The sequence below is a fragment of the Aethalodelphis obliquidens genome, unplaced genomic scaffold (genome assembly GCF_003676395.1).
Source record: "Aethalodelphis obliquidens isolate GAN/ISIS:26980383/991018 unplaced genomic scaffold, ASM367639v1 scaffold48, whole genome shotgun sequence".
NCBI lineage: Eukaryota > Metazoa > Chordata > Mammalia > Artiodactyla > Delphinidae > Aethalodelphis > Aethalodelphis obliquidens.
Window position 1 is genome coordinate 10,026,420 of NW_020837992.1, and position 12,318 is coordinate 10,038,737.

At 38.5% G+C, this 12,318-nt stretch overlaps 1 pseudogene; it reads right to left on the reverse strand.

The window, feature by feature from the left end:
- Positions 1-851: 851 nt before the first annotated feature.
- LOC113607382 (charged multivesicular body protein 3 pseudogene) lies at positions 852-3,405 on the reverse strand (annotated as a pseudogene).
- Between the last annotated feature and the right edge of the window lie 8,913 nt (positions 3,406-12,318).

A 12,318-nucleotide genomic window follows, 5' to 3' on the forward strand; every position in this document is an offset into this window, starting at 1 on the left:
AATGTAGACGTAAAAATTCTCAACAAAATACTAGCAAACTGAATTGAACAGCACAATAAAAAGATCACATTACATGATCAAGTGGAATTCAAGCAATGGCTCAATATTTAAAAATTATTAAATGCAATACATCACATTAATAGAATGAAAGATAAAAATCATATGATCATCTCAATAGATGTGGATAAAGCATTTGACAAAATTCAACATCCTTTCATAATAAAAACTCTCAATTTGAGTATAGAAGGAACATACCTCAACATAATAAAGGCCATATATGACAAGCCCACAGCTAACAAACATCATACTCAATGATGAAAGGTTGAAAGGGTTTTCTCTAAGGTCAGGAACAAGACATAGGCACCCTCCCTTAGTACTTCTATCCAATATAGTACTGGAAGTCCTACCCAGACTAGTCAGGCAAGAAAAAGAAATAAAAAGCATCCAAATCAGAAAGGAGGAAGTAAAATTTTCTCTGTTTGCAGATGACATGATCTTATACATAGAAAACTTTAAAATTTTTTCTAAGTGTTAAAGCAGAAATTTATTAAAATCTATTTATATAGTGTTTTACATACAAAAAGAATATAGAGTCCTCAACATTCAGGCAGTCAACTCTATTCTCAAAAGTGCTTTGTGAGAAGACAGATTTCTTTGCTTCCCCCCTAAAAAGATACTTCTGTTTATACTCCTAAAAATGGTGCATTTATTACACCACTTCTCATAAGAACAGTCTGGCTGAGATCACAAAACTTCTGCACAGTGAAGAGATATTCAGAGAGAATCTTCTCCAGAATGCAATGCCTCATCACAGAGGTGTAGTGCAGGAGATACATAAAATAGTAGCTGCATCAGAGGAGTGTATGTACACACAGTAAGTGAGCCATGAGAAAAGCCTGAGGCCCAGCAGGGTAGCCCCTAGCCACAAAGCATGGCCAGCTGGGATGCATGGCCTCCAGGGCCTCTTCCTCCCCTTCAACTTCTGAGGTGGCCGTCACTCCTGGAGATTCAGGTTCCATAACAGCATTGGTCACTTTACTAGGTGCTTTGTCCAAGGCCCCTGTTGTAATTTCAAACAGAATTTTTTCAATTTCCATTTCTGCTGCTTTTTCCATTTCTTCTTGATCATCTATGATTTCAAAAGTGTTCTCTAACATTTCTCCATGTTCCCAGCTTTCTTCATCTCTTTGGACAATGCCTGCATTTATTAATCTATTCATTTTATCTGCATTCTATAATCTATTTATTTGAACTGGATTTATGTAATCTTCAAAGGACTCTTCATCCCTGTGAACAAAGAATTCATGTGAGCTTTGGATGCATAAAGCTTGCTCACAGACTTCCTTGACCTGATCTCCTCTTTGGCCAGAACTACACAGATATCCTTCTGGCCCTTCTTAGCAGCATCTTTCAGAGATAGTTTTAGTTTTTCTGCTTCTCTTTGAATGTTCCATATTTGCCTGTCAGCAACTCTCATTTCTTTTCTTAATCAATATGCAAAAATTGGTTGCATTTCTATATACTAACAACAAACTATCTGAAAAAGAAATAAAGAAAACAATCCCATTTAATAGCATCAAAAAGAATAAAAATACGTAGGAATAAACTTAACCAAAGAGGTGAAAGGTCTGTATACTGAAAAGTATAAAACATTGATGTAAGATATTGAAGACACAAACAAATAAAAAGATATTCTATGTTCATGGACTGGAAGAATTAATATTGTTAAAATGTCCATACTACTGAAAGCAATCTACAGATTTAATGCAATCCCTACCAAGATTTTAATGACATTTTAAAACAGAAATAGAAAAAGAAATCCTGAAATTTGTGTGGAACCACATGAGAGACCCTGAATAACCAAAGCAATCTTGAGAAAGAAGAACAAAAGCAGGATGCACACTTATAAACACTTATAGGTTTCAAACTATACTACAAGGCTATAGTAATCAAAACAGTATGGTACTGGCATTAAAAGAAGACACACAGACCAGTGGAACAGAATTGAGAACCCAAAAATAAACTCATGCATTTATGTCAACCAGTATTTGTCAAGGGAGCTAAGAATACTCACAGGATAAGATAGTCTCTTCAATAATGAAACTACACCCCTACCTTACACTACTCACACAAATTAACTTGAAATGGATTAAGACTTAAATGTAATATCTGAAACTACAGAAGTCCTAGAAGAAAACATGGAGGTAAGCTCTTTGACATTGGTCTTGACAATAATTTTCTTGGGTTTGACACCTAAAGCACAAGCAACAAAAGCAAAAATAAACAAGTGGGACTATATCAAACTAAAAAGCCTCTGCACAGCAAAAGAAATAATTAATAATATGAAAAGGCAACCTACAGAATGGGAGAAATATTTGCAAACCATATATCTGATAAGGGGTTAATATCCAAAATATAGTAGAAGTTCATACAACTGATTAGCAAAATAAACCCCAAACCAAAACTAAAACCCCAAATAACCCAATTAAATATAGTCAAAGGACCTGAATAGACATTTTCCCAAAGAAGATATACAAATGGCCAACAGGTACATGGAAAGGTGCTCAACATCATTAATCATCAGGGAAATGCAAATCAAATCCACAGTGAGATATCACCTCACACCTGTTAGAATGGCTATCATCAAAAAGACAAGAGATAACAAGTATTGGCAAAGATGTGGACAAAAGGGATCCCCTGTGCACTGTTGGTGGGAGTGTAAACTGGTGTAGTATGGGAGAGTAGAAAGTTTCCTCAAAAAATTAAAAATAGAACTATCATATGATCCAGAAATTCCACTTTCGGGTACATGTCCAAAGGAAATGAAATCACTATCTCAGAGAGATATCTATACTCCATGTTCAAAGCAATGTTATTCACAATAGCCAAGGTATGGAAGCAACATAAGTGTCTGTCAATGGATGAATGGGAAAAAAAATGTAATATAGATAGACAGATAGATACAGATATATATAATGGAATATTATTCAGCCATAAAAAAGAAGGAAATCATGCCATTTGCAACAACATGGATGAAAATTGAGGGTAATATGCTCTGAAATAAGTCGGAAAAAGATAAATACTATATGAGCTCACTTATATGTAGAGTCTTAAAAAAGAACCAAACTCATAAAAACAGAGATTGGTGGTTGGCAGGGATTGAGGGAGGTGGGATGGGTTGGATGAAGGTGGTCAAAGGATACAAATTTGCAGTTTTGAAATGAATGATTTCTGGAGATCTAATGTACAGCAGGATGACAAAACAGTACTGTATTGTATACCTGAAAGTTTCTAAGAGTCAATCTTTAAAGTTTTACACACACACACACACACACACACACACACACACACAAGGTAACTGTGTGGGGTGATGGATGTGTTAACCAACCTTATTGGTATAATCATTTTGAAATATACACATATATCAAATCAAATCATCACAAATGTACACCTTAAACTTACACATTATATGTCAGTTATATCACAATAAAAATGGTAAAATATTCAAGCAAATATGAACAAGGAAAAAAAGAAAACAATAATAATAAGGCAAGAAAGCAGGAGATATGTTCCATGTAAGTCTGTAAGTCTTCCAGGACAAAGGGACAGAAGCCAGAGAACTTCCCCTTCCTTTCCCCTGCTGTGACACAAATAAAATATTATAATTTATCTCCTCTAGGAGACCAGAGAATTGCTGTCTCCAGCAGGAACTGGATTCCTCACTAATCTCTGAGACTGTACATTTTTGTAACTATTCTGAACAAATCACTGAATTAATTTCCTTACAAGAAAACTAAATTACTAATATTACCAAAATGTTCTCCCTCACTGGAAAATTCCCCTGATTCTAGTGTTTGGATTGATATGACTCCATTTGGAGTTGGTTTTAGGAGACATGATTTTTTTTAAAAAGGAAATATTCAGTACTAAAGTTGGTCTAAGTGTTCTACTCTCTGTAGGCCAATATAAGCATTATTTTTTTGTTCTTGAGTTCTCCCTCTCGTATTTTTTTCACACTCTGCTTTTATAGTGCTACTTTCCATATAACATTTTTCATCTTTAAAAAAGTTTACAGACTTTTCAAGATAAATGCTGTGCCCCCCTCCCCACAAATACAAACCCTGGGACTCAGATGGATCATTTGGGGTTAACTCCTCAGCACCATACAGAAAGCCAAAGTTTTACAAACAGCCTCTGGCTTTACAGTCTTATCTGAGCACATTACAGGAAATTGAGCTTGCAGATACTTAAAGCATCTCATGCCCCCACACCCCCATCCCTGTCTTCGTCTACTGGGGCTGCTGTAACAAAATACCACAGACTGTGTGACTTAAACAACAGGAGTTTATTTTCTCAGAGTTTTGGAGACAGGGTAGTCGAAAATCAAGGTTCCGGTTCCTGCTGAGAGCTCTCTCCTGGCTTGTAGATGGCTGCCTTCGTGCTGTGTTCTCAGGTGGAGAAGAGAGAATGAGCTCTCTGGTATTGCTTCTTATTAGGACACTAATCCTCTTGGATGGATCAGGGCTCCATCCACCTTTATGACCTGACTTAACCTTAATTACTTCCTTATTCCAATTATAGGCACACTGGGGATCACGCCTTCAACATATGACTTTGGGGGGACACGATTCTGTCTATAGCATCCCCCCAAAACATTATAAAGTTAAAGTGGACAAAATCTCACAACAGATGTCCATTTCTTTAAGTCAATTACCCAGTGGCATAAATTCACTATGAAAAAGAATTAGCAAGTTATATCATCCACCACTACTCCTTCTGCCACTCAGTAGGTTGAAAACAATTTCTCTTGTGTTTCAAAGCACTTTAGGAGAATTCTTTTGCTATGTCAAGTCTAACTCTACAACCTTGGCACCTGACACTGCCTGGGAACTTCAGAATAGGCTAGATATGCTCCTTCTACCCACAAGGCACACTTCCCTCTCCATTGGAACAGCTAAAAACCTCTTCATGAGACAAGATCTGTCCTTGGGTGCCTGCCATTTTCTCTCTCTTCTCTGGGGGCCAGAGTGTGCCATGTTTCTTTCTCCCAGGCTGAAGTTTCCCCTTTCATCTTTCCTGCAACGGTTCTCGATGTTGGAGGCCATCTGATCCCTCTGCAAAGTGCTAACCAAGAACTGGCTACCTGGTCCACTACAACCACTGCTCCGTGGCCTCTCAGCTCTGTGTAACATATTGGCCACCAGCCTCCTCTGGCAGGCATGGTGGCAGCTTTGCCACCCTCTGTGTGGGCTGCCTCGCAGGTAGAGCTGTAATAGGCTTGGGTTTAGGAGGAGTTCTCCATCTTGGTGTGATCACTGCAGAGTGGCAGTGCCTGGTGTGGTTACAGGCAGTGCCACTGGATGCCTGCAAACTCCCCATCTTCTATAATCCTCCGGTCTGCAAGGGCAGAAGCCTCCAGGGACCTGAGAAAATCTGAAGCCCTGAGATGTGATTGGATGATGAGAGAGTCTGGCTGTCTTTCACTCCTTCTTCCAGGCTAAAGGGAACTTCCTGTTGGGGCTTTTCCTTTGGTGTCTTGAATGGGGTTGCTCACAGAACCAACACTGTCATCAGTCCTCTTTCACTGTAATTCTGTGGACCTTCTTCTCCCCCACATTGGGGGATATAAATCTATACTCATATAGGTTTATGAGTAGTTAGAATGTGTTGGGTCACTACTAGACCTTTCTCTGAAAAGTGCACACTATAAAGGAGCAGGAAGCATGAAGAAATATGAGAACTTATAATGGAAAGATCCTTTCATTCTTCTTACTGCTTCTATACAAACACACACATACACACTCAACAGTTTCTATCTCCACCATCAAATTAGTCTCATATCTTTCCTTCTTTCTTCCTTTCCTCCCCCTTCTCTTCTCTCCCTCCTTCTTGCCCTCCTTCCCTCTCTCTCATTCCTTCCTTTCTTATTTCCTTCTTTCCTCCCTCCTTTCCTTCCTCCTTTCCTTCCTTCTATGGCCTCAGACCAATCACCAAGTTCTTGCTCTACATGATATAATCTACTTGCTTTGCATAATTTTTACTAAAATTGCACCCATACAAAAATGGTTGATGCCAAGTGTTGAGCCAAGAATTAAAAGGCAATCAGTTAAAGAAGCACCGTAAGTGGACATTCCCCGAATTCAATGTTTTCTTTCTTTTCAAAACCACCCGTTACTTTTATCTTTTTATATCTTTATTGGAGTATAATTGCTTTACAATGATGTGTTAGTTTCTGCTGTACAACAAAATGAATCAGCTATATATATACATATATCTCCATATCCCCTCCCTCTGGAGCCTCCCTCCCACCCTCCCTATCCCACCCCTTCTAAGTCGTCACAAACCATCAAGCTGATCTCCCTGTGCTATGCAGCAGCTTCCCACTAGCCATCCATTTTACATTTGGTAGTGTATATATGTCAGTGCTATTCTCACACTTCGTCCCAGCTTCCCCTTCCCCCCCCCCATGACCTCAAGTCCATTTTCTACATCTGCGTCTTTATCCCTGCCCTGTCACTAGGTCCATCAGTACCGTTTTTTTAGATTCCATATGTGTGCATTAGCATCTGGTATTTGTTTTTCTCTTTCTGACTTACTTCACTCTGTATGACAGACTCTAGGTCCATCCACCTCATTACAAATAACAATTTCGTTGCCTTTTATGGCTGAGTAATATTCCATTGTATATATATGTCACATCTTCTTTATCCATTTGTCTGTTGATGGACATTTAGGTTGCTTCCATGTCCTGGCTATTTTAAATAGCGCTACAATAAACATTGTGGTACATGTATATTTTTGAGTTATGGTTTTCTCAGGGTATATGTCTAGTAGTGGGATTTCTGGGTCATACGGTAATTCTATTTTTAGTTTTTAAAGGAACCTCCATACTGTTCTCCATAGTGGCTGTATCAATTTACATAGTGGCTGTATCAATTTACATTCCCTCCAACAGTGCAGGAGGGTTCTCTTCTTTCCACACCATCTCCAGCATTTATTGTTTGTAGAGTTTTTCATGATGGCCATTCTGACTGGTGTGAGGTGATACCTCATTGTGGTTTTGATTTGCATTTCTCTAATGATTAGTGATGTTGAGCATCTTTTCATGTGTTTGTTGGCCATCTGTATGTCTACTTTGGAGAAGTGTCTATTTAGGTCTTCTGCCCATTTTTGGATTGGGTTGTTTGTTTTTGTGATATTGAGCTGCATGAGCTGCTTGTATATTTTGGAGACTAATCCTTTTCAGGATTATTTTCTCTCATTCTGAGGGTTGTCTTTTCATCTTGTTTGGATTGGAAGAATCAACATTGTGAAAATGACTATAGTACCCAAAGCAATCTACAGAGTCAATGCAATCCCTATCAAATTACTAATTGCATTTTTCACAGAACTAGAGCAAAAAATTTTATAATTTGTATGGAAACACAAAAGACCCTGAATAGCCAAAGCAATCTTGAGAAAGAAAAACAGAGCTGTAGGAATCAGGCTCCTGGACTTCAGACTATACTACAAAGCTACAGTAATCAAGACAGTATGGTACTGGCACAAAAACAGAAATATAGATCAATGGAACAGGATAGAAAGCCCAGAGATAAACCCATGCACATATGATCACCTTATCTTTGACAACAGAGGCAAGAATATATAATGGAGAAAAGATAACCTCTTCAATAAGTGGTGCTGGTAAAAATAGACAGCAACATGTAAAAGAATGAAATTAGAACACTCCCTAACACCATACACAAAAATAAACTCAAAATGGATCAAAGACCTAAATGTAAGACCAGACACTATCAAACTCTTAGAGGAAAACATAGGCAGAATACTCACATAAATCACAGCAAGATCCTTTTTGACCCACCTCCTAGAGAAATGGAAATAAAAACAAAAATAAACAAATGGGACCTAATGAAACTTAAAAGATTTTGCACAGCAAAGGAAGCCACACGTTACTTTTAAATTGAGTCTAGTGCCTGCATGTGTTTTAATGGGCTCTGACTCTTTCAGCCTGGGTGGAATTCAGCTCCACCACTTCTAACTCTATGACCCTGAACAAAAGGCTATTATTTCTTCACCTCTGAAAATGGTGATAATAATGCTATCTCATTAAGCTATTGTGAGGATAATATTAATCAACACATATAAAGCAGTTATAAAAGGACCTGACATCTCTCAAGTGTTTAACAAATATTATATATTATCATTAAATTAGTCTTAAGGTTTTATTGAATACTTATTATGTGCCTAGAACTTTGCTAGGCAGGTGAGGTGTGGGAAAAATCTAATTATTGTTGAATGACCTTTCTTACTGAATTGATTGACCAGGTAGATGTTTCAGAGCCCTATGAACAAGGCCTTGCAGGGCACCCATTGTGTATCCCAACTGTGAGGCATGTGACACCAGAGTTTGAGATGCCATTGTCATGACTAGTAGCTGTCATCTTGATCATCTGTGATTTCTTCTGATTACATTTGATTCCTTATGAAAACCTTAGAGACCACTGTGCAATAATCTTCCTCATGAAGCAACACTTAGATGTACATATAAAGACTAATGGACTTGAATATATCCACACCTTCCCATTATTTTCAAGGACAGCCTTGATTCCTTCCATCTTTTCAACTTATGGCCAGGGGGAAGATCACTTCACCCAGCCTGCTCAAAGTGTACCCCTTGTGCACTGGTCTAGGGAAGTGGGAAAGCAACAAATGCCTGTTGAATGAAACCATTAGGCTCCCAGGCCAACTGAGGTAACACATTTTCAAACACACCAGAAAATTGCTTCTCTGTCCCATCACTCCCCCAGGTAGATGGCTCACATGCTTGCTGCCTTCTCTGGTAGAAATCCTCTTGCATTCCCTCAGTGGCTGCCTCAATACACAGCAAGAAGTACAGTCCAGGCAGCATCCAGGCCCAACCTTGATTCTGCTCAGAAACAGTCCCACCAGCACACCTGCTACCTCCTCACTGGAATCAGCTCATCAGAACGACTGCTTACCAACAGGCCATTGGTCTCTCAAGGGTTTGGAAAAATGAATAATAGCTTCTTCTTCTTCTTTTTGAATTAAAATTAAATTCTCCACGTTTTAATTATTTTTATGATTACAAACCAGTTACTTTATATTATTACCTAGTGTTTTTATAATTTTTTTGAATGAAAGATTCTTCAAATTCTATAATTCTTCACAATTTTCAAAAGTTTCCCATCGATTTCATATAATCCCATAACAACCCTTCTTTTGCCCCTACCCCTATAGTCCCTCCCCTCTTCCCTCCCCTCTGGTAATCACTAGTTTGTTCTCTCTATCTGTGAGTTAGCTTCTTTTTTTGTTTTATTCACTAGTTTGTTGTGTTTTTTAGATTCCACATATAAGTGATGTCATACAATATTTGTCTTTCTCTGTATGACTCAGTACCTTCTTATTTCAAAAATATTGGGGACTCTTGGTCAGAGAATCATGTTGAAACATGTTTTGACAGAGCCTCTGTATGCAATTACCCTTCCTTCCCACTGAAACAAGCATTCCTCACATATGCTGAGTTCTGAAGATTCACAGAGCACTTCAATATCAGTTATTTCATCTTCACAACCACCATGTGTCTTAAGTAAGATATATTTATCAATAATAATGATAATAATAATATTAATAATAAAAACTTTTATTGAGAGCTTCCTTGGTGCCAGTTACTGTACCAAATGTTTTATATGGATTAGCTCAGTTGTCATAACAAGAGCTCTGATTATTCCTGTCAAAAGATGAGGAAACCAAAGCTCAGAGAAAGTAAGTGACTTGTCCATTTTACAGACCCAGAACCAGGCTCCCCAAGGCCCTTTCTAAGGCACCATGCTGTTTCTCAGCGTCTCCAAGTCACCCATGGGGTCTGAGACCACTTTGGTGCCACTTTGGGGGCTCACTGTCCCAGCCTAGAAGAAGTCAGTCACAGTGGTCCATCAGTTGTGCCTGCAGGCCATGGTCTGTGCACACACACAAAGATATCTCATAACCAAAGCAAAGGGCATGATCCCAGTTGGAAATGACTAAGGGATCCTTTGCCTCTGAGGCGAGAGCTCAAATCTACAACTAGTAGCGCCAGTTACACTGGCGTGCTGTCTACATAATGCAAACCATGGTATTTGGCAATGGCTCTTAAACTTGGCACAGTCCACACTCCTCCTGGACCCAAGAGATAACATAACCAAATGTTTTCTGGGGTCGTAAGAAATGAGTGTTTTGCAGGTAGGAAGAAATATAAACATCATCCCTATGGGAGCTTGCTCCATCCAATCCCAAGGACAAAATGGCTCACTCTCTGCTGGCCCTTCGAAAGGTTAAATGTGAGCAAGGGCCCAGGTAAATAGTCACAATGCAAACAAAGTCATGTAAATAAATGCATCTCTGATCGACGCAGGCTGGTGATGCCAAATATACCATCTGCACCATTTCTCATGATGAGATTAATTTTTTTTCCCTGCATGTCCCAAGCAGTGAGAAGATGACCATCCTAATGCAGACCAAGGCATGCCTCATTTGACACTCTTGGAAATTTTTTTAAAATTTCAGATCCACAGAGAATTAGTAGCATTTGTGTTTTTCTAGGTAAGGTTGAAGTTGGAAGAAAGAAATCTCACTGGAAAGTAAAAGGGCAAATGTCCAGGGCCTGAGAAGGTACTTGCCATGTACTGCGATTTTTAGAGGGTCTAGTTACATCTGCAATCTAAGATTCCTCACCTTGCCCACTCACTCATTCACTTGACAAAAGCATTATTTGCATCTAATTATGTTTAGAGCAGTGTTAGGCATTATGGATGCAAAGGTAAGTAAAATATGGTGCTTGCCTTAGAGGGACATTCCTTGTGCTATGAGAATTTGCTTGGCAAGATTTATGGATAACTTCTTGAAAAATAAAAATTAAGAGCCTGTACTCAGAATCACATGTGGAGCTTCTTATATACACAAATGACCAGGTTTTACTCTTCCAATTACTAATCTATCTAAGGTAGGACTTGGGCATCTGTTTTATTTTAAAAAATGAAACAAAAATGAAACTTTTAGGTCAAAAGTCAGCAAACATTTTCTGCAAAGAACCAAATAGTATAATTTTCAGTCTTGTGGGTCATATAGTTGCAACTCTTCACCCCTGCCATTGCAGCCTGGAAGCAGCTATAGACAATTTGAGAATACAAGGGTGTGGCTGTGTTCCAGTAGAACTTTATTATTACAAAAACAGGCAGCATGCTGGATTTAGCCTGTGGGCTATAGTTTTCCACCTCCCGTTCTAGATGATTCTTATGGGCAATAGCCTTAAGATCTGCTTGTCTAGAAAATATTATGACTTTGGAAGGTGTATCACAGGCACTGCCATAGATATGAAATGGAGTAATGCTGCTTTTCCCATCTACGTCACAGTACAGAAAACTATATTTTTAGCATTCCTTCGATGCAGTCTTTGTAGGCTTACATTGAATCTGATCAGACACTTTTCAGAGATCTATACTTAAGTGCCATTCTCGTTGGAAGTAGGGAGTTTTACTAGATACACAGTTTAAACCAAGAAATCAATCTACTTACATTCTAAGTTTTTCTAAGATCAGAAAAAAATTAGATATTTTTGTAATTATTAGATGTATCACTGCATCTTATGGTCTGGAATAGGAAAAAATATATATCCCCTGGAAGAAAGTTCTTAAATTTAAAGAATAGGTCTAAGCTCTTAATTTATACATTTTTATATTTGATAGACAAGGAAAACAAACAAACTTTTGAATATAAACTCTTTGATGTTCTTTCAGTTCTAAGATCTTGAAATACTCTTAGTGTTTATTAAAGGGCAAATTCACTTCAACAAATATTTATGAAATTACAGCTTTGGAGCTAGTATTCCAACTCTTGCATAATACACAATTTTGTGGGAGAAACAACAACAAAAATACCTATAGTGTGAGTGATAGTTGCTATAGTAGGGGGATCACAGCTATAGGGGTGAATAGTTCTTCTTGAGTGGGAATAGGGTGGAGGATGTGGAAGGAGGAGAGAGCACCAGGGGTGTTCAGGAAAAGCCATAGAGATGAAGAGGCATTTGAGTTGGGCACTGAAGGATAAGTAGGAGCTCTCCATGCAGGCAAAGGGCAAAGGAGGGAGTGTTCTTTGAGCAAGGACACAGTGAAAGGAAAAGCACTTCTGTTTAAGGAGTGATGTCTAGGCTACTCTGACTTGAGTCCAAGGTGTCTGGAGATGATGGATGAAAAGGAAAAAACACAGCCTGGGGGGTGGTCTGGGTTCAGAGAGTGAAGGCACGGTTGATAATGCTAAAGTTTT